Here is a 25,135-nt window from a genome sequence, read left to right as displayed (position 1 = left end):
AATTGATCAGAGATCAGTCTATCAACTATCAAGGATCTGCTGTATTATAATTTTGTGTTTTTATGTGATTCAGCTATAGTCAGTTTGATTTATAGGTGAGTAAATAGAATAAAAGGTATATTATTTAAAGTTGCCTATCATCACTTATGCAACTGACTTACTGAGGAGAATGATTTTTTTGTAATACAGATGGAGATTTGATAGTACCGATGCATATAAATAGACTATATGGCAGACCTTGTTGGTTGCCTAATTGGTAGGCACTCCCTCCTTGCTTGCTAACAACAGAACCCAGATTTTATTTACCCTCATTCTAAATGGCTGCATGTGCCAGGGGAATTTGGGTCCCAAGTTGTGACTCATATTGGTCACAAAAATGTAGTAGTGTTACTTTCCCTTCTAAGCGGTGCGGATTGTGTTCGGATTTAGGCCAGTAAAAAATTGGAAAATCTGCTCGAGAGCTTTTGAGAAGGCTTTACTAGTATTTACTCACGAGAGAGGGATATGCAACAGGGATGTCCCCTGAGGGTTTCCTCTGTAAGTGGCATTTAGAACTGCTGCAGGCATCTGAGACCATGAGAAGAGCAAACCAGCACATGGAGAAGGGCTGAGTGGGCAGATGGACAGGTGGACAGGAGAAGACTGAGCACTTGATGCGGTCCTTGAATGCTGAATAAACCGCTCTGTCTCAGCCTTACATGAAACAATAGCTTCCTTATATCCAAACTACCTTTACTGAGGTCCTGCTACCTATAGCCCAGAATATTTTAACAGATACAAGTTCTTTTGGTCAAGTAAAGAAGACTTAGCAGAGTTTACAATCCCAACCCGCTGGGCTCCAAGTGAGAAAGAGATCAACAAAAGAGCTACACCTTTTAAGATTTAAGAAGCTATGAAGCATCGATCAGACCGTCAAACCTCAGCGGGAAGGTAGGGGAGGGTGGGGGTAAGAGGGAGAGATCAACCAATGGACTTGTATGCATGCATATAAGCCTAACCAATGGATATAGACAACAGGGGGGAGAGGGCATGAGCAGGGGGACAATGTGGGGATAAGGACACATATGTAATACCTTAATCAATAAAGAAATTAAAAAAAAGAAGCTATGAAGGATAACATGGGAAAAAATGAGCTAGTATACAGGCTACCAACATCAATAAATAATAGATATTTATTTTTCACAGCTCAAAAAGACATCTGGATTTATATTTGTGAATCTTGCTTTTTTTTCTGAATTTATGTAAAAATGTCTAAGCTAAAGCAAATAGCTTCCCTTGGCATATGCTAAAAACAAGTGTTTTTAATCCTGAAGAAAATGTTTTATTTTATTTTATTTTTTTTTGCTTTGGTCATTTTTATCTTTTGCCAGTGGGCATGTTTAGGTCCTACCTAAAAATATTTTTTCTTGTTCATTTAACTCTTCTGGGGAAAATCCCAAACCCCTGAACATTTACATTTTAGTGGGACTGGCTACAAATCAGATTTTCCATCAGACTTTTTCTCTGGAAGTTGCTGTTGGTATTAAACATTTATTAGCTGTGTGTTGTTAAGTATTTATTTTCTCTTATTTTAAATAAATTTCATCACTATTTTTAGATCATCTTTTCACATCTAGTTAAAAAATCCAAATTTGCATAATTATTTAAAATAAGACTTAAAAAGAAGTACAAACACTAGATATTAATGACAAACTTTTCTTTAGAAGAGTATACTGAGAATTGTGTATAGAAAGATGTGATTCCCAAAGGCTTTGAAAAGCAAGAAGTATTAACTTTTCAGTGACAAAGACGTCTGCCTTCTTTCTGATCTTCCCTGTGTCTAGAGCATTACTTCTCCACATGATGATCAGAAAGCCTGGCCGCTGTTAACAGATATATGGAGAACAGTGTCATCCTACACACAGGCATTGAAGAAGCACACGCAGTTTTGTTTGCCTGTTTTGTTGTGTGTGGAGACATTGCTTTTTCTTTTTTGTTTTGCTTTTGCTATGGAATTTCTCTGAGCAGCTGACATACAAATGTCCACAAAGCGGTTTCCTAAGTCTGCTTTATAGAAACAGCTCACTTAGCTCAATTAGCATGCTACATTTCCTCAGGACCACAGAGAAGTTCCTCAAGACTCCTATGTCATCACTCACATTGAATATGGGCAGTTGATTGATGTGTCCCCCTCATGGAGTGTGAGCTCCTTGAGGAAGAGGAACCACTTTATTTCCTCAGTCCTGGCAATGTGCCTGTGAAGAGTGAGGATTTGGGGGACGGAAGTTACATAGTGAATATTTAATTTAAGTACACAGTTCCTGTATTCTGACATGCACTGCTAGATATAGGTTCTTTCCATGTTCTCTCTGATATCCCAGTCTATTTTGATTGAGGAGGATGGCCATGGAAAAGAAGTATATGTTTACTTTGAGATGAGAGTGAATGGTCCCGTGCAAGAAAGTTTCTGTCAGAACCATGGAAGACAAGAAGATTGAGATGTCCTGATATAAATCAGTAGAAGAAGTTTCAGGAAAGAGACTGGTTTTGCAGAGCTGCTTGAAACGTGTGGGTGAGAGAGGTGTGCTGAACTGGGAAGCAGTGGGAAAATCTTCTGGGAAGCAGTGGGACTTATGTTCAACCTTTAGATGCTGAGGACATGAGCAAGTTTCTCCAAAACTCCAAGACTTAACCATTTGCACTTTTGACTATTTGTACCTTACCTCATGGTTCCATAACCTGCAGTACTTATTTTGCTAATCTTTTGAGCCTCGACTTTAGTTCTACTTGTATTAAACCAGGCGTGGGTGATTGAGCAGGGCAGGCAGCTCAGTAGTGAGTCGGATTTATTTTCAAAATCCGAATCTTGATTTATCTTTTGTCCTTTGATTAAATTTACAGTAACTCTTGAGACTTATTAAAACCTGTTTCTTCTTTAAAAACTATCAACCAGGGAAAGACATTCAAGTTACTTTGCAGTGTGAAGCCGTAAAGAGGAAAGGAATGACTCTTGTTGCAAATATGATTTAGAAGAGGACCAAAACCTATAAAAATGTTTATATATTCGTGTATTTGGGGATTCTCAAAAGTTTAAAAAAGAATCTTTCGGGGATGTCTAGAGGCCTATGTGCCACATTCACATGGCACTTTACAATTCGAAAAGTATTTCAGATCCCTCATTACTTGATTCTCACAAGCTTTTTGAAGCAGGGCAAATATCAATATGCTCTATTCTTGGATTCTTGGAAATCAATGCTTAGGGCTGAGAGTAGCTTTTTATGATAGAGATTGCCAGTGCTCACTAACATGTTCTCTTATTCATAAGCACACCATTAAACCAAATTTCCCAACTTCCCTAGCACTTAAGGATGGCCCTGCCTAATGGAATGTGATTGTAAATGATGTGGAATGGATTTATGCTGCCTCAGGCTAGGGTGTTTAAGAATTGAGGGTGACTTCCACAAGCTCATTCTGTCCCCTCATCTATTGGCTCAAGGTGGAGGACCCAGTGGAAGCTTCCAGGAATAGAGGACTATGGAGCCACCAGGTGGAAGAAATTGAGTTTCCTGAATGGGTCTACAAGAACCAAAGCCTGCCAAAAATATATTAGGCTGTGACATAAATAAAAAATAGATTTATTGCATGAAGCGCCTGAGACTATGGTTTGTTTATGGCAGTTAATCCACTTTTTGACCCCTTAATCTAAAGTATTTCCTTTACTTTGTATTCCCCATTTATGAGAGTGAAAATCTTGTATCTCTCTCTCTCTCTTTTTTTTTTTCTTTTTTGTAAATTAGCGCAAAACTGTTTGAGAGTCTGAAAAAAGAGAGTGATATAACCAAACAAAGGAGAGGACTACTTCAATAGCATTAAGGTGGAGTATGAGTCTTCCAAAGGAAAATAATCCAGGAAGTAGATGCATCAGTTCTGGGCCCAGGAGACATGCAAAAGAATTAAAGAAATAGGCGGTATGAAGGAAAAAAACAACATGATTATGAGTTGAATGGAACTATTTCAAGGCTCTCATTTTTGAAACATAAGCCAGTATATTCTTGGCATGATATAGGACTCAGAGGAAGGAATAAAGTTGCATGAAGTTGCTTTTGGTAGCAAGTTAGTGTTAGATTACAGGGCTATTTGATCACATCACAATAAAAATGTGAAAGGAAGTCTTGACCAAGTTATTTTAAGTAAGCTGGCAAATACTTAAGTAAAAACTGTTTGGCCCCATGGAATCTGGTTACTATTTTACGTCTTCAAAAGTAGTTTAGAAGGCTGTTTGTACAAAAGTATTTTGAAGCAAAGCACCTTCAAATTCAGTACAATTCTTTTTTAAAAAATCTTTATTGTTGAGATTATTACAGATGTCCCTGTTTTCCCCCCCATAGCTCCCCTCCACTCGGTTCCCACCCCACCCCAGGCCCTTGCCACCCTATTGTCTGTGTCCATAAGTACTGCATACATGCATATAAGATCTTCGTCTAATCTCTTCCTGAACCCTCCCTTACCCCCTTCCCTCTGAGAATCATCAGTCTGTTCATTTTCCATGCCCCTGATTCTATTGCGTTCGCCAGTTTATTCTGTTCATCAGATTTTTTATTCATTTGATTTTTAGATTCAATTGTTGATATGTATTTGTTGTCACTTTATTGTTCATAATTTTTTATCTTTACCTTTTTCTTCTTCTTCCTCTTCTTAAAGAATACCCTGCAGCATTTCATATAATACTGGTTTGGTGGTGATGAACTCCTTTAGCTTTTTCTTGACTGTGAAGCTCTTTATTTGTCCTTCAATTCTAAATGATAGCTTTGCTGGGTAGAGTATTCTTGATTGTAGGTTCTTGCTATTCATCACTTTGAATATTTCTTGCCATTCCCTTCTGGCCTGCATAGTTTCTGTTGAGAAATCAGCTGACAGTCATATGGGTACTCCCTTGTAGGTAACTGTTTTTCTCTTGCTGCTTTTAAAATTCTTTCTTTGTCTTTTGCCCTTGGCATTTTAATTATGATGTGTCTTGGTGTGGTCCTCTTTGGATTCCTCTTGTTTGGGGTTCTATGCACTTCCTGGACTTGTAAGTCTATTTCTTTTACCAGGTAGGGGAAGTTTTCTGTCATTATTTCTTCAAATGGGTTTTCAATATCGCTCTCTCTCTTTTTCTGGCACCCCCATAATTTGGATGTTGGTACGCCTGAAGTTGTCCCAGAGGCTTCTTACAGTATCTTCATATTTTTGGATTCTTTTTTCTTTTTGCTCTTCTGGTTGGGTATTCTTTGCTTCCTCATATTTCAAATCATTGACTTGATTCTCGGGATCCTCTAGTCTACTGTTGAATCCCTGTATATTATTCTTTATTTCAGTTAGTGTATGCTTAATTTCTGACTGGTCCTTTTCCATTTTTTTTTTTTTTTTTTTTTTTGCATTCTCACTAAGATCCTTGAAGGTCTCACTAAGTTCCTCAGAGGTTTCTAGAAGATTCTTGAATAACATTATTTTTTATTTTTTTATTTTTAAATATATTTTAATGATTTTTTTACAGAGAGGAAGGGAAAGGGATAGAGAGTTAGAAACATCGATGAGAGAGAAACATCGATCAGTTGCCTCCTGGACACCCTCCACTGGGGGTGTGCTCGCAACCAAGGTACATGCCCTTGACTGGAATCGAACCTGGGACCCTTCAGTCCACAGGCTGACGCTTTATCCACTGAGCCAAACTGGTTAGGGCTTGAGTAACCTTATAACTGTGGTTTTGAACTCTATATCCAGTAGTTTGCTTTTTTTTCCATTTCTTTCATTTTTGATATGTTTCTTTGTCTCTGCATTTTGGCTGCTTCTCTGTGTTTGTCTCTATATATTGGGTAGCTGCTAAGTCTCCTTAAGCTGATAGAGTGGCCTTGTGTAGTAGGTGTCCTATAGGGCCCAGTGGCTCAGCCTCCCTTATCACCTGAGGTGGACACTTTGGTGCACCCTTTTGTGGGCTGTGTGCACAGTATTGTTGTAGTTGAGCCTTGTTTGCTGTTGGTATCACTGGGAGGAATTGACCTCAAGGCCAACTGGCTATGGAGACCAGCTGCAACTACAGTGGGAGAGCTGTTGTGCAGGCGACACCCTTATGGGGCAGGACTTGCTTCAGTGGGGCTTTGGTGCTCACTGAGTCTGCCCCTTGAGTGTATCACTTATGGATGTGAAGAGTTGTAATGTGGTATGGTCTCACACTGACCACTGGGTACACTGGCTCTTAGGTCTCCAGGGAGGTGCAAAGTCAGCCACTGCCTGGGGCCACCAAGCAGGAGCTACAGAGAGGTCTGCAGATTCCTCCTCTTTGTATCAGGTTTGGAAGTGTCCATGCAAGGCCCAGCTGTGAAGCAAAGCAGGCTGGTGGTGGTGCCAGCCTTGGGCCTTTTATTGATAGGTTTGGGGCTTCATGACCCAGCTATAGCTTGTTTGACAGGTTTTAGGCTGAGAAAGGACAGGTCATTCATATGCAAAAGCCACTGTGCACAGCTTGGGTGGTGTAAATTGGGTGGGGTGGGGTCTCAGGGAATCTCCAGGGCGGAGCGAACAGAAACTTCTGCCAGTCAGTCCTCCACTGGGGAAGTCCCAGCATGGGAACAATGACTGCTGCAAGCACCTCTGTCTGGAAGAAAGCCATCCTTGCATTCCTGTCTTGATGCCAGATAGTCCAATTTCTCTCTGTATCTGTCTGGGTCCCCCAGAGCCTCGCCTGGCACTGGAGCTCAGAGGAAGTGGGAGCTTGTAAATTCAGTTCGTGGTGCCGGCCTTCTAAGAGCTGGGTCTCTAGCAGCCTGTGTGTCACTCAGTCCCAATCCGCACTGGTTTTTATAGTCCTTAGTTCTTACTGCCCATAGGGACTTCTTTCCCCAGCTCTGGAGCCCTGGGCTGGGGGTCTGGTGTGGGTCTGGGACCTCACTCCTCTGGGCAGCCTCCTCAGAGGCGATCTCCCTCCCGATTAAAAAAGCAACACACCTGGGTGCCCGACCAGCCCCTTCTGGGCCTCCACACCTCCTACCAGTCTCAGTGTGCTTTCTTCTTTACCTCTCTGGTTGTAGTACTTCCACTCAGCCAGCTTTCCCTCGGTTCTGGATTATAGTTGCTCTGTGTTTTAGTTGTAATTTTGATGTGGCTGTGGGAGACAGCAAGTACAGGCGCTTACCTATGCTGCCATCTTGGTTCCTCCCACTACAATTTTTATGAAGAAGCCCAAAGACTTGAAATTCCAAAATTTATAGAAATTTTGACCAACCAAGATAAGTTTTTAAATTTCTTTCTTTTTTGCTTGTCACTGCTACTATTCTCTCCTTCCCTTGTTTGAGATAGATATTACTAGTCAATCATAGCACTTGCTCCTGCTATTTGCAAAGGAAACAACCTCACTGTCTTTCTGAACATGGTGCTCCAGACATCGCCCTAAGAATTGTTTCCTCCTAAAGCAGGAGAGTAAAGTGAGGAAGAGGAAACTAGTAATGGATACCATTGTGCAAACTACCTCTTTAACTCAAATTATTTCTTTTCGCTCTTTTCTACCTTGATTTCTTTTCAAATCTAATGAGACAGTACATATTTTAGAGCTGTGGCTATGGGAATATTTGGGGCTGATGCCATAAAATCATTACATGAAAAGTTATTTAATTTTTCTCTTAAAATGTTCCCCCCCCCCCCCCAAATAGTTTCTAAATTGTTTTCCACTCTGGACTCTTAAGAAAAAGTAATTTTCCTTCAGCTGTTCTTAATGATTTACCTTTTCCAATTCTCATTAATTTCTATTTTTGTGTGGGAAGAGAAAGGAGAAAACATTGTAGTCAAATTCATTTTTCAACTTAAGAAGTTTGCTAAATATTTGACGAAGATATTAAAATTGTCAACTCTAAAGAAAGCCTCAGTAATTGAATATTCAAAGTACTTAGGCATATTTTGAGTATGGTAATTAATAACAAATTTTTCATCTTCAAACTTATGTAAATTTTTTTTTACCCAAATCAAAATTGTACCTGTTAATTACTCCTACTTTTTCAGAATCTGCTTATACTCTAGACATCTTCCCAGTACTATTGTGAATGGATATTTTTCTTCCTTTGCTCTTCATCTTTTCATCCCCCCCCCCCTCTTTATTATTTCCTTACTATCTTCTTTTTAGGGCATTCTTTTCTATTTTGTGACAACTATACTGTGTGTTCCTTTGAATAAATTAGCCTATGTTAATACATTTCTGACTTTATTTTCAGTTCTAAATATTTTAAAAAAGAAATGTATGTTATATATGTGAGAAAACAACCCAGTATTGTTGTAGGAGGACTTAGGGTTCATAGGAGATGAATTTTAAAAATTCTGTTCCAATAAGTTTTTGTCTTTTCAATCATTGTGTATGAAAGCAGCACTGTTCTTTTTAAAGGAGAGGGGACCAAAGAGTTTGTCCCACCATTGATTCCACAGATTACGCGAACAAGTTTTCAGGTACCAAGCAGTGAACTAATCAGCAGAGAGAGAAAAAAAACTCTTTCTCAGTAGTCACTTAATCATACTCTGATTTTGTTTATATTTTCTCATGCACTCATTTTTTTTTATTATAACATGGCTACTAATTAGGAGTAGAATCTTATTGCTGAACTTTAACAACATTTTTTTGTAAGGATGTTTCTCAGAGTCATGTTAGCCAGACTTAGACATCTCCATTGTTCAAGAGGAGTGGAAAGGAAACCATTAATGAATCCATTATTTTTCTAATCAGTAATTTGTAAGAGCCTCTTTTTTACTAATGTTTCAGTTTTTCCTGCCCTGAATTACAAAATTTGGAAGATCCTTCAAATGCATTAACATGCATTTTGATGATATAAATATGGGCACATGTGTTCAGAATAATAAAGGTGTAAACCATTGAGGGACTTTAAAGATTATTTGGATGAGCTCATTTATTTTATGGATGAGGAAATTGAGATTGAGTGTAGTTCAATGAACATTTGTTGTGGGCATCTCTCTTACCGCATTTTACTGAGGATGCACAGCTTGGTATTCAGTCTGAAGAACACATCAATTTGCAGAGGTCATCGTGGCCTATGTGATGTGGAGGAGAAACCTGAAAAATACCTGTTATAGTGTTTTAATAATAATAGCACCATCCCTACCAATGATAACATATATTTATCCAAGTCTCAATGTATATTGGAGGCTGTTTTCAAAACTGTAGACACATATCTAATTGAAATCCTATAATGAATAGACGAAGTAGGTTTTAGTATCACTTGATGCTCGTTCTGGGCGAGAAAATAAAATTGAAGCAGAGCCAGGATTTTAACTGGGGAATTCAGGGGCTGGGTTCTTTATCTCCTTGGCTATGTCTGGCTTCCTTTAGTGACCATAGGCTAATAGCCCAGGACTAAAGGAAGACCTGCATCTAGGACACTTTCAGCTCCATCTGACAGTATTCACAATCTCTGTGCACAGATTGCTGCATACTTCACTTCTGGTGCCTTTTCAAGGAGCAGTTTGTACTCACTTAAAATCAAATCAAATCACTATCCATTTGTAAGTATCTCTCCTTTTACTAAATATTTTTCTTTTAAAAAATGAAGAACTATTTTTTACAATGTATTTCCATGTAGATACCATCTTATATTTTCTTAATTTTTAGCACATTTATATTTAAATAACTCAAGGTATTTATTTTTTATCTTACCCGTTTACTGAGAGAAATAAGGGGTTATGAGGAATGAGTAGGGTGAGAAGAAAATAAAGGAACGATAAAAATACACCTATCTCTTGCTTATGAAAACTTGGTCACTTATGCAACATCTCAAGTAAATGAATTAGTATGATTTTTTTCATGCAAATAAAATCCTTGCTTCTAAACCAAAGAATTCTTGTATTATCACTGTATAGTGAACATTTTATTGTAAAGAGGAATAACTTTGCAGGCATCCAGAATTTGAGAAGACCGCACAAGTAAAAACACAGGTCAATGGCCTGTTTCTCTGATCTCTCAAGAGGTTACATATATGGCTAATCAAAGAGCAAAGACTTGAACTCAGGCCTCTCAATTCTTAAACAACTTCACCATCCACAACATGGCGAAACTGGGTGCATATAAAGTCCACAGGGTATACACTTGGTGCATAAAATGTGAAATATCCTTGGAGAAAAGGAGAGCAGCTGGAGGAAGATTAGACTCTCCTATTTTACCTAAGGACCTCTTGTATTATTTACTTAATGTCTGCCTTTTCCCCTTCCCACGTATTTGCTTTGGATCGCAACATTGTACCCCCAAAATGCCAGTTTTCTTGCTTGACATTAAAAAGATTCGACTGAGGCTCACACAGCCCACACTTCCGTCGACCTTGGCTATCACAGCAGTCACAGCGAACGCCGATGCTTGTTGACGTTGGCACTTCAGGTGGCGCATATCAAGTGCTTGGAGCCCCGTGGACCATGTGGTTTCCATCACGTACCTGGAACATATGGTTTGTTTTGTTTTTGCTGAACTCGCCTTCAAAGGGCATTCATCTTGGTTTTCTTTTGAAAATGCCATATTTTTATTTCTGAGTCCATTGGAAGATATTTTTTCATTACTCAGAAGTTTCTGGCAGAGTTTTAAGACAGGCCATGACAAATTTTAATAGAAGAAATAGAGAAACCTTGAAAGAAAACACTTTAAAACCAAATGCAGGATACAATATATATTTTTTCCCGCTTCCTGCCATAATTCCATGTATTTCCTTTAACCTGTAAAACCTAAGGGCTGCATTTGATTGAACACACAATATAGATGTGGGGCATTTTTGAGTAGAGTCTAGCACTCACTGCATTCAGAAATGTGTCCAACAAGTTTCTTGCTCTTTGGAATCATATGGAAGGTCTCCCAGGAGAACGTTAATTGACTTTTCTTTCAATCAAAGGAGAAACCAATCTTGCACAGGCTTTTGTCTCCCAGAGGAAATACTGTGTCTTATACATTAGCTTCATAGAGATGTTAAACACTTGTAAAGGTTTGGTCTGGTTAATCTACTTTTGTTTAGTTTTCTGCCTTCATAGAGTATAAAGAAAGTCAGAAAAGTTAGCTTTTAACATTTAACCTATGCCTTAGGCAGTTATTTTTATTTTATTTATCTTTATTGTTCAAAGTGTCTGTGTTTTTTTCCCATAGACCTCCTCTACCTCCTCCCCTCCAACTCCTCCCCCACCCCTGCCTCCCTGCCCCAGGCCTTCACCACTCTATTGTATGTGTCCAGGGGTTATGCATATATGCGTATACGCTTCCTGGTTATTTTTAAGTGCATCGAAACTTATCTTGGTTTTCTTTATACTATGTGGTTTCAATAAATCAAAGATAATTTTTTTCTCATCTTGGTGCTATTTATTACTTCTATTAGGATGGCCCCTTGTTAGGACTGAGTTTCTGGGCCTTTTATTCAGAATAACTGGCCCGAACCTCAGCTTTGCCATTTATAGCTATATAAATACGGGCACAGTTTTAGGTTTTTGACTCTCCTTTTATTTATCTCTAAAATGAGGCTACATTTCACCTTATGGAATTGTTGTAAAGATTAAATAAGATAATGTATCTGTAATGTATGTTATCATGTCGAAAGGATAACATTATATCTATTCACCTATTGGGATTCCTTTCAGTGAGAATTACAATGTGTATTAATTCTGCATGACATGGTTTTGTGTAGTAGACCCGAACTCGGGGAATTTTCACCCTCTGCTTCCATACACATGTCTAACATGGGTTTGTTCATGTGTAGTGTACACAAACTCACATTCCAGGTTAGCTTGAATTTTTCTCTGTATAATCTCATGTTTGACCAAGGCAGCCTCAAAACTAATTTGTCACTGAATACTTACGTTCTTAACATGAAAACAACATGATGTCTTAGAAGGTGTCAGGGAAGCTGACAGTTCTCTTTTTGATTAAGGATGAGATCAGGTCTTATTGTGCACTGCAGATTGGACTTGATTAAGAAGTTCAAGGATTATAGATGTTTCGCTAGTGTTTGCTTGCTTTCAAAGGACTATTGTCTCCCTTAGGAGCATCCCTTAGAATTCAAATGAGAACACTTGTTTTTGAACATCTTCCCAAGAGGCTGACTGGACCGATGTTTCTTAAAAGGAGCTGCTGAAAACAACCAAAAGTAGAATTTAAAAGAAAACAACCTGATCTGGCTTGAGTCTTTTAGTTTCAAAGGCAGAGACCGGCATTGCGGCATAATAAAGGAGAACATGGTGTTCATTTGCCTTTTTTTTTGTAAACAAAAAGTATTTCATGATTAAGGTGATATAAGGTACTCTTTGGGGAAATATTTGAACCTGAAAACAAAGATGTGATTAGATTTGGTTCCGTTATATTGGCCTGTTCCTCTTGTGTGGCGGTATTATTGCTTGATATTTTTGAGCGCCTCTGTTATATGTCAGTAGTTTTGTATGGTACTTGCACAAGTCCACCATTGAGTCGGTTGTAAAATAGGCCATTTATGGTAAAAATCAGTCCAACCAGTTGATTGACATCATATACAACCAAAATATGGGCTGGTTTGCAATTTATTCCCAATGTGTTTGTTGCCTTGAGATAGACACATCACACTCAGTCTGGTATACATGCAGAGTTTGCCCACAGGGGTTCTTCTGGAACCCCAACAAAATGGAAACATTGTGGCTGTCAGTTTTGTTCATGGAACATTCAAAAGTGGCTTTTCTCCCAAAACTTTAATATTACTAAAGGAAGACTATTGGTCCATGGGGCCTCGCTTCTTCTCAACTCTCAGTCCAAATATAATGCACCTATCCCCCCCGCCACCCCGCCTTTCTACATTTATGCACGCCTTTGTGTTGGCCTTTTTGTTTCTTTTAAGAAATGATTCCTTTCATCTTTGCCTTTGTTTTCATTCACTGCCAAAGAAAAGCTTTCTCTTGAAGGCTCCAGAATATAAGGGTGGCATTTTTATGAGCTTGGTCCATTGGAATAAAAATGTAATGTCTTTGCCCTTGAAAATACCAGGACAGGTCAGTCTGACATCCGGCTTCTGATGCAAACACAACTCATTCCCAGAACGGCATCTTCAAAGGTGCAGAAATTTACTCACAACCTCAGACTGGGGGAAGCTGATCACCTTTGTATCTCTAGGATTCTCAAGTTTGTGAATGTTGTCTGAGCACATGCATATTAATCATATGCCCACAGAGAGCAGTGCAATTCTTTGAATGAACACATTCATTGTTAAATAGATAAATGTAATTATAATTCATAGGACCGCTTTTGCCAAAGTGCAACTTGTAACCCTTAAATCAAAACACAATAGGCACCCTTCATATTGTTCAAAATAAGTCTCTTCTTTCTAAATACTTTCCCATTAATCAACTTTAACATAGCTCCCTAATTCATATATTATTTCAACATATCTAGAAATAAGGATGATTTAGTATTTGTCTGAAAATGATATGACTCGGTGTCTGTGATTGAGGTTCGTTGAGAAGGGAGAAAACGCGTGAGGTTAGTGTTTCTGAGCCCAGAGTGATAGCTGGGACCGAGCACCATGGCCTTTCCTGCAGTGTGGACTTCAAGGTGAGCTAGTGAGAGAGTTGGGATCATGGACTTGACAGTCAGAAGGACCTGGATTTCCGTCTCGGTTCCACCTATCAGCTGTGTGACGGTGGACACATCCTTAGCTTCTCTGAGCTCTGCAGTCCTGATCTACAGAGTCAGGATGATTGGCAAAATGGTTGTACGGAGAAGGAGCGATATACAAAACACATTTCCTGGCGTGGAATAGATGTGTTTGCGCAAGCAATTGGGTTTGTTGACTACACAGCTTGGAGGAAGTGTTTCAGTTACTATAGCTGTTGGACAAATTGCACAAAACTTGGCGGCTTAAAAAAAGACATCTGTTATGTCCACAGATTCTGGAGGTCAGGGATTCAGACAGGGCGCAGTGGAAATGACTTTTCTCTGTTCCACAGTATCTTAGGCAATAGCAGGAAGACTCTGGAAGAGGTAGGTGGGATCAGCTGAAGGCTCACTTCTCACACACCTGCTGGCTGATGCTGGCAAGTCCGGAACCTCTGGGGACTGGTCCAGTCAGGGCTCCTGGGATCTCTCTCTTCTTCTATCTGTGGCCTCTCCATGGTGTTGACCACCAGGGCAGCTTCAGAGGGGTTGGAATGCTTATCTCTTGTCTCAGGATTTCTAAAGTACCTGTTCTGAGACAGGCTTGGAGCTGGGGGAGGGAGGGCGAGGAGAGACTGCCAGGGGAATTGCTGGCCGAAGCTGATTCTTCTATGACCTAGCCTCGCAAGTCACAGGCAATGCTTCCCGCTTACTCAGTTGGTCACTGCGGCCCAAACCCCCAGCCATGTTAAAGAGGAGGGGGCAGTCTACCTCCATTGGGAGGAAAGCTTATGGGGTGGGATAGGTACATCTTTGGAAGACTGTCACAAGGACATAATGTTTAGATCAGAAGGAGTTTATTTATGTTTTATTTTATCGGTCCTCCTCCTCCTCCTCCTTTTTACTGCCTTCCCCCTTTTTTGGTGATATGTGGAGAGATATGTTCTGAGAGGCGTGTTAGAGCCAAATATGGAGGGTCCTCAATTTTCCTTAAATGTCTGAATAAAGTGAGCTGTTTTGCCGGGAATGGAAAGCTACTGGAATTTCTTCCCCTCCTCTTCTCTCCCCTCCCCTCCCTGTGTATAAGTGTATGTATGTGTGTGTTTCTGTATCTATATCTATATATATCTATATGTCAAAGTTTATATCTATGTCATCTATATCTATGTCTGTATCTATATATATTTTTCAGCCCAGAATAATTCCATGAAAGAGATTCTCATCCAAGTTTTGAAGTACCATTTCTCAGAGAAACTGACCTTATAGGGTCTCAGTTTTCCCCTGTGTTTCTGAAAATTTGGCATTCAAATCTGACAAATTATGAATGCATCAGATTTGAATACAACTGAAGAGATCCCATTGGGGAGACATGATAAAATATATAGGATGGGGCATAAGGAGGTTTACAGGTGTTCTTATAGAAAATAATACAACTAATAAACAATACAAGAATAGACTTGGGTTTCACGTACTCACAACTGTAAACCCACTTTTGCCCTGCCCTGGAGAAAAAAAATGCAGCTTCACGTGTGCCACGGAAAAGTGATTTACCTTCTTGGACTAGGTCCACCTATTCTTCCAAGCTTGCTGTTCCTTCTTTATAGTCCTCTCGTGAAAATGATGATGTCGAAAATCAAGGAAAGCCATGCTTATTAAAGCCATGCTTTGAAATGCTCCTTTTGGAATGATGGTGAAAACGCATCTATCCAGAATCAAAGTTTAAAAGGCTTTAGACATTTTCTCTCTTAAAGCCTGGAAGTCATAGTCTTGATTGCTATAAACAATCAAATGCTGAAACCAAAATGGCAACAGCAAAAACTCCCCCATATAAAACACAAACAGCCAGCAACCTGCCAGAACCTCAGAATAACCATAATAGGCCTGGCCGAGAGGAGCTACAGAGGAGAATGCCTGCTCCTTGAACTTCCCGAGTGGAACAAAAACAACTCCTGATTTACTAGCATCAAAATCTTGGCTACTTAATGAGAACATACTCCTGCAGGCACATCTCATTTTACTATCCTTAATTTTCCTTAAATGGGATGTTCTGCTCCAAGTTTTCATAAGGGAATCACTCTGCAAATCAGTTGTTAGGACTGTGTAACATCTTGGCTTCAGTGTTGACAAAGAAATTTCCAAAGGTGTATGTTAAGGGGAGAAAAAAAACGGGTTAATTATTTATAGCCCAAGGTCCGGTCTCCTCGGTGGGAGCTCTGTTGTTAGTTTTTGTTTTCTTACTATGAGTGTGTATCCCTGCAGGAGTCAGCTTATCATTGAAGGGCCTTAATAAGTACATTGACATTCTTACTTGGGCTTTACTTGCATTAAAAGGATGTTGTTTGCCTAATACATAATGCATTCTTCTAGTGTTTAGATGAACCACATACACGTAACACATTGTTGTGGGCCAGACTGTACTAAGTGACTAATGTAATCTTACTGCTATTTTGCTGTCCCGTTGAATATGATACATGTATGTTACACTCATAAATGAAAGGGTGGTATGTTAATATTAAGGCTTTACAAATATTCTGACATGTTTTGTGGGGAAATGTTCTCAGAGCTTTGGGGTCTAGCACCTTTTAAAGCCCAAACACTGTGCGGAGTTCCAGGAATGTAATAACTAAAGCAATAGTATTATGTGTTTTTTAGGGGGGTGGGGTGATCAATGAATGAATGTTTCTGTTGTTGCTTTTCATATTTGGTGTTTTGCTGAAGGCAACATGACAGTGGAAAAAATTTCAATGGGGTCTGTCTATTAAAACTAACTTACTATGGGCAATGCATGCTTGAGGATTGGCAATCTTGTGCCACCATTTCCTTCTGCTGCTCACCTTTGTTGGAGAAGCTTCCCCTGTGCAGTCTGTGTGTGTATGTGTGTGTGTGTGTGTGTGTGTGTGTGTGTGTGTGTAGAAGGTGCAGATGGAGGAATAAAGCTTTTAAAGATGCAGTGCTTTTCTCAGTGGAATGGTTAAAGTCGGAGGTAACAAGATCATCTCAAGTCAGCAGCTTCTTGTCCAGGCCATTGGTCAAAACTAATCTGTCCTAAATATATATAACACACTGTATCTGTTCTCTCTTTTTTTGTTCACCAAGTACATTTTTTCCTATTTCTTTTTTATTTGCATCAACCAACATATTCTTTGAGAAAGAAAGGAATGTATTCAGTGTGGTTATAGGTGTTTTAATGACCTGAACATTAACTCCCAACACCTATGAGAGTTTATCCACATCGATCTGTGGATGTTTGGATCTATGGATGATGGAGCAGGGAAACTGAGTCATGTCAATGAGGATTGACTGGGAATGATGTGACCTCGGTGGAGGTCTACAGGCTGAACATGGAGGGCACTTGAAGGCATGAGTAAAGCCAGGAGGTAGGTGGAGGAAGGGAGAGGAGAGATGTCCAGAAGTGGTTATTTTAAGGTTTTGAACCTAGGAAATAGGGGAAGACATGGTCTTTCTCTTCTTCTTTTTCTATCCTCCATGGTCCTACTCCTTTGACAACATGACTTTTTCTTGCAGGGCCTGAGACTCTAGTTAATGCTGTGGAGCCTGTAACTCAACTATGTGAAGGGTTTATAAGACTTTGATGGGCTGACCTGGGAATGTGTAATATGGTTTCCATGAAAAATTTGGTCTGAATCTCAAACAATGTATTTTTAAAGAGATGCATATCACAATTTGTTCTGGGATTTTTATGTATAATATCTATATTTAGCTTAGATAATATAAGTATAGCTATATATGAATATATAATAACACTATGTGATATTTAAATGTACATACATGATATATAAGTGTACATACGTTATATGTGTATGTGTATATACATGATTGGTTCGAAGTAGTTTTACAGTTGTAATACAAATAAATATTATAATAATTAATAAATAACAATACAAGAGTAAGGTATGCTGCCCAGCCAGTGTGCCTCAGTGGTTAAGCATCAACCTATGAAGTAGGAGGTCATGGTTTGATTCCCAGTGGGTTGCGGACTCAATCCTTCGTAGAGGACGTGCAGGAGGCATAGGGGATGTGCAGGAGCCAGCTAATCAATAATTCTCTCTCATCATTGATGTTTCTATCTCTCCCTCTCCCTCCTCTCTGAAATCAATAAAAATATATATTTTTTAAAAAGAATAAGCTGTGTTTTGCGTAATCACAGCTGTAAACCCACTTTTGCCTATCTCTGTATATAGTAAATGTAGAGAGAGATATGTATAAGTATAAAATTACTATCTAATTTAATAGTTCTGAAATTATGCCTTGAGTAGACTTTTCATCTCATGATTACACATTTATGGCTAGGCGGGCAGCCACTCATGAATGTCGGGAAAAAAAGAACCAATAGGGGAGGACACCTAGTAGATGAGTGGAAAGTATATCCTGGGAATTGTAGTCCTTTCTGCTTTGAGGAATGAAAAGAGGAAAGAGATGTAATTAAACTTGTAAAAGATTATGTTTCCTGAGGTGTATTTTAATTAGCTTTCAAGGAGGAACAGGTGGTATAATTGAAAACTGAGGCTCTTTTTCAACATTGGTTTTCTAATGTTAGCTCTTTATGCTCCTTATAGCTTTTACAGCAATTTCCCTTTTTAATTTTTTCTGTTACTTCTTCTTTGATTAATTAAGTTGATTTTATAACATACAAGTTATTATTCTAACTGATATATTTCTAACCATGTAATAGAAATAACAGAGCCATATTATTTAATATGTAAGATTTATAGGACATATTTCAGTACTACATTTAATCTCCTTGTACTGGGTTACATTAAGGATTTGAAGGAGATTAATTTACTTCCCAGCTAATTGATTATCCTTTTTCTAATAGTGAGGCAGCATAAAATGTAAGACATTGGTAATTAGAATTAGTAATTTATACATTTGGAAACCTTTTCCTAAATGGAATGCACGTATTTCATTGCACATATGATGCCATGTTTATTCAGCACTCAGAGCCTAGCCAAAGAGGAAGCTGTGAGGACTGTGGTGGAGGCAGAGTCAGCAGGCAGGAGAGCGAGTGAACAAGCCTTCTTTGGCAAGGATCTCAGTCATGACACCTGTCCCATTGGAGGGAACATTTTACCGCTGTTTGTTATTTTTACCTCTGAAGCTCAGTAAATATTTATTTCCTAAGCCACATGTTTTTTCAGCAACATAAGTGGTGAGCACTTTGAAAGAGAAGGCGTTTAGCAATTTTAACTCAGGGGTTGGAGACATTCTATGCTGACAGTGCTTTGAATATAAAATTATAGTCTAATACATCCCCCTTAGCGGTGGTAGGAACTCTCGATTGAAATCGTTCTGTTAAATAGCAGAGATGATCACAATGAATGAGAGGGTACTGTCATGGCTCACTTATTTTTCACATAATTGTGGAAAGTACAGAAATTTTGAAACAATTTCAGATGTAGGAATTTGGAGAACAATTTATAACATCTCAATTTCCGGGTCAGAAACCAAGTTAAGAAAATGTGATTTGCTGAAATTGCTCGATAATGAATAAACTGCTTTGAGGTTGTGGCATGTTGCTAGAAGTAGGATGAGAATTGACAGCTTTGGGATTCTCAGAATTCAGTAGGAATAAACTATGGTTTCTGCTAGCAAAGATGTAATCCTTTTAGAAGATTATTAAGGTAAGGGTTGCTGGTCCTATTGCTGTCTTCCAGTTTCCATCCCAACCTTATATGTGCCTCCAGTTTAACTCAGAAATCCTCAAGATAGTGTTTCTGATGTTCATGGTGACATGTGTCGCTCAACATATTATGGGGCCAGTGTGGTCAGTGCATATCTGTGTACCTTATTTTACTCTTTAACAAAGCATGTTACTTGAGGTTATTTACATGACCTTTGCTACTAGCTAGTAGACCTCACTTTAACCCATATCTTAGACCAGGGGTCCTCAAACTACGGCCCGCGGGCCACATGCAAATACAAATATTGTATTTGTTCCCGTTTTGTTTTTTTACTTCAAAACAAGATATGTGTAGTGTGCATAGGAATTTGTTCATAGTTTTTTTTTAAACTATAGTCCGGCCCTCCAACGGTCTGAGGGACAGTGAACTGGCCCCCTGTTTAAAAAGTTTGAGGACCCCTGTCTTAGAGAATAGGTTCCAAATCATCCCATCAATTTGATTTGTTATTAGAATGGGTAGAAATGTAGGCATCTATGCCCATAATTTAACACACACAGGATTCTGTTCTGCCAGAATTCTGCTGGATTCTGGAAGACAGCAACAGGACCAGCAACCCTTACCTCAATAATCTTCTAAAAGGATTACATCTTTGCTAGCAGAAACCATAGTTTATTCCTACTGAATTCTCAGAATCCCAAATTCTAATACATAGTGCCTCTCAGAAACCTTTGTTCTGGTAAGGGTTTTAGGAGATTTGGGTTGATAATAATACTCCTCCTCCCCTGGAATCTTAATCCTATTTAAAGCGAACATGCATCAAAATACTATAATTTCTCCCTCCCCTCCTTGAACTTGGACTTTGGAACCCTTCTGAGAGAGACATGGTAAAAGAATTGTGGGGGAGGGAAGGGGGCTGTGGAGAGAGAGAGAGATAGACAAATAGACAGACACACATGAACCGACTATGAAGAAACAAGGGAGTTTGGCTTCTTCCGTCTCATATCATGCCAAACGAGATTGTTGTTTTTCTCTTCTCTTTAAAGAGAAAAGAACACATAACAAAAGAAACATAACTTTGATGGGGTGGATGTTAACTTACGGGACGCTTTTGTTTAGAAAGGTCAAATATTTGACATTAACCTGGGTCAGAACAATTAATCGAGGACTCCTAGGTCATAGGACAGTCCGGGTGGTGTAGAGCCTGGTAAGAAAGATGAGTGAATTTGATGTGTCCTTGTTTATTCTTTCTCCCCTAAGAGCCCTTCCAAGGAAGGTATTTTTTTTTCCTGGATGTTTAGTGAATTCAAAACTTTTAAAAAGACAACTACAATTTGAAATTCCCATTTAAATTGTGGCCTGTGCTTTATTTTCACACTTCACTGCTGGGATTCCCAGTTGTCACACAGAGAAGCTGTCAGCGGAGACAGCAAGAAAGAGACACAGTGGCCTGCAGGCTTGCACCCAAAAAGAGTGGGGAGATCAGTGGAGGCTCAGATCCAAAGGCATGGAGACCCCCAACCGATCAAAGTAACTGCTTCCTCTTCCCCTCCCTCTGAATCATCTGTCTTCAAACTAAATAAATGTGTTGTTCACGTCCTAAGTGCGATCCCTCTGCTTCTGGTGCCACGGTCTGTTAATAATTTAGGGATATCAGTGTCACAGGGAAGCCAGACTTGCTGGCTTAGAAGTTGTAACTGACATCCCATTTCAGTCTCGCTGGTTTCTGAGAACAAACCTGGCCACCACATTTTGATTGCTGGGATTTCGTGTTTAGAAATTATAAGATAGAACCTTTAAACCAGTTTTAGGCTGTAAATCTTTCCTTTTTACATTAAAATGCAATATTCTTTATGGCTATATTATGTACATGAGCCATTTACAAATGCCATTTGATGATGCCTTTGTTCATCTTGGCCCTTCAAAACAAAATGGAACTTCTAATTTTCTGCAATATGCCTTTTATTCATTTCTTTCACTTATTGAACCTTCTTGTATATTAACTGTGGGGCGAGGCTATAGTATTTTGGACAGGTTCAAGCCTTGGACTGATGAGAAGGCACAGTCCTCTCGTAGCCACGTGCAAGTCCCAGCTTGGGGGCCAGAGCCACAGCACAATTAGCCAACAGCTATTGCTATAAGCTTGAACCTATGGTCCGAACACGTGGCCACATGTGCCTGAGCTATGATAGAGTTCAGGTGCATGTAGTTGAGTAGGATTGAAACTCACGAGAATGTTGTAAACATCCTGATCACGCCCTTACTTTGTCTCCTGGCACTACTATAAAATAAAGACACGGCTTGTGGGCGCTGGCGCTGTCCATCAGAGGGGCAGCGTCCCAACGAGACCCAGCTTTCATTCTCTTGTCTGTCTTTTTCTAAGCCTTTCATCGCCCCCACTCAGGGTCACTGAGCTAGGCTGAGCTGGCATGAGTATGCCATGGCCATGCGGGTTTCCCACAATTAACATATTTGGGAGGGCTAGTGTGTGCCAAGCACTGAGTAGTTTTTTTGTGAACAAAACTTATGTAAATGCCTGGCAATAAATTTTAATGGGGGTGATAGATAAGAAAGTCAACAAACTCAGTGCAATGTTAAGTTCTTAAGGTAGGTTCAGGAAGTTGCAGGAGGGGACCTCACTCAGCCCTAGGAAATTCCGAAGCTGCTTCAGAGAGGGGTGAAGCTTAAAGACTTGGAAAGTGAGCTAAATAGATAGTTTCATGGAGATTGACATGCCAGGCTGCCGTGCTCAAACACACAAAAATGTTAGGAAGAATGCCACTTGTCAGGGACCTGGAGGTTGTTTGCTGTGGTTGGTGGACAGGTCTGTGTGGGGAGCAGAATGGTGTAGAGAGACAGGGTCGAAGTCCTGAAGTCCTGTTGCGTATGCTCTGAGGTTTGAGTTCATCCTGGGGTCAGGGAGGCACATTTCAGTATATCTGCAGGTCATTGATGAGCTGAGGTGTGTTTTACCTTGTGGGATGGATTGGAGTAGGGATGCTATAAATAGGTGAGTTAGAAGTTTCTATAGAAGAAGAGGGGCTGGACCAGGATGGGGACTGTAGGGATGGAAAGGAGGTGATGGATAGAAGGTCTCAGATGCTGAAGGTGACATGAGATGATGGATGTAATTGAACGGTTCCTGGAATGTTAGTGATGATGTAGGCGGAGTTACAGGGACTCATTGCTTGTTGGATGGGGAGTGGAGGTAGTAAGCACAGTAGGATTACCAGGCATTTTTGGTCATAGAGCTGGCAAAGGGGGATAACATGAAGCAAAGCAGGAAGACAAAGATTTGGGAGGGATAGAGTGCAGCTTCCATGTGATAAATGTTGTCTTTGAAGCACATCCATTGATTAATATATCTGTAATGTTAGTTAAACAAACAACTGGGTCTTAGAGCAAATTGAACCTGAGACGTTGCTGGAGGCCCCAGTGACAAAACTGAAGCTGTCCTACTTTGGGTACACCATGAGAGGACAGGGTTCTTTGAAGAAGACAATAATACTGGAAAAATTAGAAGGCAGTAATTAAAGAGAAACGCCAAATATGAGATGAGTTGATTTCATAAAAGAAGCCATAGGTGTGAGTCTACAGGAGCTGAGCAGGGCTGTAGAGGACATTTTGGACACCACTCATGCATAGGGTCACCAGGAAGCTGACTCAGTGTCACATAACACACAGAATGCTACCTACCGTCTATAAGCACTCACTGTGACAAGGCTTGGCCTAGAGCAGTGATGGCGAACCTATGACACGTGTGTCAGAGCTGACATGTGAACTCATTTTTTTGGTTGATTTTTCCTTGTTAAATGGAATTTAAATATATAAAATAAATATCAAAAATATAAGTCTTTGTTTTACTATGGTTGCAAATATCAAAAAATTTCTATATGTGACATGGCACCAGAGTTAAGTTAGGGTTTTTCAAAATGCTGACACGCCGAGCTCAAAAGGTTTGCCATCACTGGCCTAGAGCCTTTACATTTCAACTTTACAATTCCATGAAATAGGTACGAATATCATCACTCTTTGCCCTGGATAATGAGGAAACGGAGGCTTAGAGATGGTAACCTGCTCAAAGTCACGCAGAAATTGAGAGATTGGGCACCAGAATTTAAACCCAGAATGAATCAACTGCAGACCACAAGCACTTAAACTATACCTTATAAGGCCTCCAGGGAACCCCAAGTATCTAGGATATTTATTTAATGCCATCTTGGCTAGTGCTTAAAACAAAGAAAGCTGATATCGATATGTGTGTATGTGTGTACTGATCATAGGAGAGAAAGGAATTTGTTCATTGGTCATTTTGGCTGGAATTTATAAGGCCTTTCCAATGCATTGGAGATTAAGTGCACCTTGACAGTATCCAGATTTATAGTAAATTTCCAAGTTAGGGGACCTTGGCTAGTTCAGTGAAGGAAGCAAAGAAATCGGGGAGAAGAGTGAAGTATAGCTCATTTTGAAATGCACTGTGTCCTTGTGAAATGGGAAGCGGTGTGTGTGTGTGTGTGTGTGTGTGTGTGTGTCATTTCTGAATGTACCCTAATCATAATGTAGCTCAGGGGAGCCAAACATTTTATATGTTTTAACAAGCTCAGTGATTTTATAAAAGTGCTGTTAGAAGGATTTATTTTAATTGGACCTTAAGACATACTGGGTGTTAAATCATGGCTAGTTCTTTGCTTAGAGCTCTATTTCAGGTCAGCCAAGTAGCAGAACTAATTTTTTTCTTTTCACCAAAATAATCCTCAGCATTGGAGTTTGACTTATTTCCGCTGGTATTGACTTTAGGCTTCTTAAATGCTTGACTGCACATTTAAAATATTTTTAGGATGTGTGTGTGTGTATATATGTGGAGTTTACCATAATTCTCATTTTTTATTTATTACATTTTTACTCTGTATTAATTCAAGCAATGTGACATACTTAAAGGAATAGTTTGACCATGTTCCAGTGTGTCTCCTTGGGTGAGGGGTGGATAGTTGGAAGCTGAAAATTCCAGTCAATATGCTTTGCCAATACATTTAGTGTCAAATTCTTTGGGGAGAAATTAATGTCCAATGCCCAGGACAGCCCCCCACTCTGAAAAACCACGCAGAGCACATGTCAGTAGTATGAAGGTTAAGAAACCTGCTTCAATGCAATAGTTACGCCAATTAAGCGTACATGAGCAAAGGTGTTTTCCTTAGCAGCTACGGGAAACCTACTGATGCAGCTTGGCATTCAGGAGGAGATAATAGGTGTGCTGGCACAGAAAGCAGAGGGGTAAATTAAAACACAGAAAACAATAAATGAAATAAGTGGAGGAGAATTAAACATGGAATAAAAGGAAAAAGCAGTGATCTTAGTAATCATCACCCCGGGGTGCATCAGTTAGAGAACTAACGGGTGTGTGAGTAAGTGATGGTTGCAATGTCCATATTTCCCCTTAGGCTAAGAAAAGTATATGTTGTTACTGCTGCTGTTATTAATAATTTATAGAGCATGAAAATGTGATAAGTGCAGTGCAGGGCGTGCATACAGTCCGTCACCACCCAGAGGGTTGTGAGCTTCTAATTAGGCAGATGGAGCAGACTCAAGCTCAGGCTGGGGTAAAGGGTGATGATAACATGAAAACGATGGCACAACCGCTCCAAACCTTATTTCATGTGCTTTTTACTTACATGTCAGTTAAACTTTAAAAAAATGAAGGCAACTACTGTGACCCATAGAGAAACAAGCTTTGAGAAAGGCTGTAGCTACCAAAGAGTAAAACTCAGTTAGTAGCTAATTAGAATTAGCTTGGAATGTCATCAAAAGATATCTAAAGAAATCATGATAGGCAGTAAATAGCAAGTGCTTTTTAAAAATACCTAAGTTCTCACGTTTGATAAATTTATTTATTTTATTTTTTTAATAT

At 39.5% G+C, this 25,135-nt stretch overlaps 1 protein-coding gene across 26 annotated transcripts in view; it reads left to right on the top strand.

Moving 5' to 3' along the window:
• Positions 1-25,135, top strand: part of PTPRD (protein tyrosine phosphatase receptor type D) — a 2,083,672-nt gene that overhangs the window by 1,720,264 nt on the left and 338,273 nt on the right. The window lies entirely within an intron of this gene.

This window comes from Myotis yumanensis, unplaced genomic scaffold (genome assembly GCF_028538775.1).
Source record: "Myotis yumanensis isolate MYYU_CA2020_CCGP unplaced genomic scaffold, mMyoYum1.0.hap1 SCAF_12, whole genome shotgun sequence".
NCBI classification, from domain to species: Eukaryota; Metazoa; Chordata; class Mammalia; order Chiroptera; family Vespertilionidae; genus Myotis; species Myotis yumanensis.
The sequence above is the reverse complement of the archived record's forward strand: the minus strand, read 5'-3'. Positions and strand labels throughout refer to the sequence as shown.